This window comes from Elephantulus edwardii, unplaced genomic scaffold (assembly GCF_000299155.1).
Source record: "Elephantulus edwardii isolate Elephantulus edwardi_28Jun2011 unplaced genomic scaffold, EleEdw1.0 scaffold00273, whole genome shotgun sequence".
Classification (NCBI taxonomy): domain Eukaryota; kingdom Metazoa; phylum Chordata; class Mammalia; order Macroscelidea; family Macroscelididae; genus Elephantulus; species Elephantulus edwardii.
Genome location: NW_006400023.1, coordinates 1,943,469 through 1,946,242, shown reverse-complemented (window position 1 = coordinate 1,946,242; position 2,774 = coordinate 1,943,469).

Sequence of the window (2,774 nt, the reverse complement as noted above, 5' to 3'; positions counted from 1 at the left end):
AAAAAGAAGATTTAAAAAAACAATAAAAAAACAAAACCAAACCCTGAACTCATTGCCAGAGATCAACTTTCAGCTAAGCAACAGAGAGAGTTCTAAGTCTTTAAGACTTTAATAAGAGCATGAACTCTTTAGAGAATTTGGCCATATGATACCAAAAGAGCAGCTTTTGCCTAAGGTAAAGCTTAGACGGCATGAAGGAATAGGAAAGGATGAATGGACATGGTAGGTTTGTAGGGACTGAGGTCAATGTCATGAAACAAAACGGGTATAAATGGTCTAATGTAAACTGATTTGCTCTGTAAACTTTTGCTTGAATTACAAGAAAAGAGGGTTCTTTTAAATGCTGAATTAAGCAAGCCAGTTGCAAAAGAACAAATCCTATATAATCTCATTTGTATGATATAAGCAAATACAAGGAAATCAGAGTTTAAAAGGCATCTGACTATGTGGATCATAACAAATTATAGCTAACATTGAGAAGAATGGGAATCCCAGAATACTTATAACTGTGCTTATGTGAAACCTTGAGCTAGACCAGCAAACTGCTTTCTGAAAAGCACAAAGGAACACTGCACGATTTAATCAAGAAAGGTATATGCATCAGAGTTTTATTATTTCTTCACATCTATATAATCTCTATGTTAAGCAAATCATTCAAAACCTGGACTCTGAAGAATGTGCCACCAGAACTGGAACGATTCATCAGTAACTTGCATTATGCAGATGATACAACATTGCGTGATGAAAGTAAGGAGGACTTAAAATGCTTGCTGCAGAAGATCAAAGACTACAGCCTTCAATATAAATTAATCTTAATGTCAGGAAAATAAAAATTCTCACTACTGAACCAATAGGCAACATCATAATTGTTATTGTTGTTGTTGTTGTCATGTGCCATTGAGTCACCTGCTACTCATAGTGACCCTATGTACAACAGCCCTAAACCCTGCTCTATCCTGTGCCAGTCTCACTGTCTCCAACACACCCACCCCCATTTCCCCAGTCACTGAATCAATTCACCTCATAGAGGGTCTTCCTCTCTTGTGCTGTCCCTCCAACCTCCCAAGCATGACGTTCTTCTCCAAGGACCAGTCCCTCCTTGCAACATATCCAAAGTATGTCAGATGCAGCTTCAGAATCGCTGCCTCCAAGGAGCAGTCTGGTTTAACCCTCTCCAGGACAAACCTGTTTGTTTTCCTAGCAGGCTCTTCTCCAACACCACAGCTCAAAGGCTTCAATTCTCCTTCGATCCTTCCTAGTAATTGTCCACCTCTCTGACATATAGCAAGTGATTGCAAAGACCATGGCCTGTATCAGGTACACCTTAGTCTCCAGAGTGACATCATTGCTCTTCAGTACTTTGGAGAGGTCCCTAACAGCAGACTTTCCTATCACAATATGTTTTAACATCATAATAGATGGAGAAAATGTTGACACTGTCAATGATTTCATCTCACATGGACCCACGATCAAAACTATCAGCAGTAAAGAGATCAAAAGGCATATCGCATTGGGAAAATTTCCTGTCAGCGTCCTGTCCAGAGTACTAAGGAGCAACTAACTATGTCAGTTTTAAGATTAAAGTGCACTTGCTTCAGGTCATGGTCTTTTCATTCATTTGCTATGCTTCTGAGAGCTGGACAATTAGAAGGATGACAAAGATTATTAAGGATGCCTTTGAGTTGTGGTGTTGGAGAAGAACACTAAATATACTGTAGATTGCCAAAGAACAAGTAGATATGTTGTGGAGAAAGTGCAACCAGAGTGAGTGCTCCTTGGAGGCAAGGAAGCTTCATCTCACATACTCTGGGCATGTTTTAGGAGAGACCATTCCTTGGAAACAGCATCATGCTTGAAAAAGACCTGTAACAAGATGGACTGACACGATGACTGCAGCAATGGGCTCAAATATGTCAGAGATGATGAGGCTGACACAGGATAGGACAAGGTTCTGATTAGTTGTTCATAGGGTCACTATGAGTCATACTCTGCTGGAGGACATCTAACAACAACAACAACAAGATGGGAGGGAGGGGCAGTCATTGCTTAGGGGGATACTGAGTTTCTGTTAATGATGGTGGAAAAGATTTGGAAAAGAATAAGAATGAGTGTACAACTTGAAGAATGTGATTAGTTTCACTGACTTATATATGCAGAAATTGGTGAAGTGGAAATAGTTTAGTTATATATATTTTTCACCCAACTACAGTTGTGCCAAGAAATCTGGAGGATAATAACTTGGCCAACTGACTGGAAGAGATCCTTATTTATTCTCATTCAAAAAAAAAGGTGACTTGACAGAGTGTGGAAATCATCAAACAATCTCACTAATATCTTGGAAGCAGGAGTGGCATCCACTTCCTAAATAGCATGCCTCTGGAAACTCTATGAACTTCAATAAATGTCAATAGTTGTAGAGGGGCTTCAGGCCTTTTGTTCATAGGGTCACTATGAGTCGTGCTCAACTCGAAGGGGATCAACAAAAACATCACTAATACCATACATTAGCAAAATCCTGTTGAAGATTATCTAGAAATGACTGGAACACTACAATGACAGATAAATATCAGGAATACAAGATGAGTTTAGAAGAGGTTGTGGCACTAGAGACGAGACATTATTGCCAATGGCAGATGGATCTTGGCTGAAAGCAAAGAGTATCAGAGGAATGTCTGTGTTTTATTGACTATGCAAAGACATTTGAGTGTGTGGATCACAACAAATTGTGGCTAACCTTAAGGAGAATGGGAATCCCAGAACACATGACTGTGCTC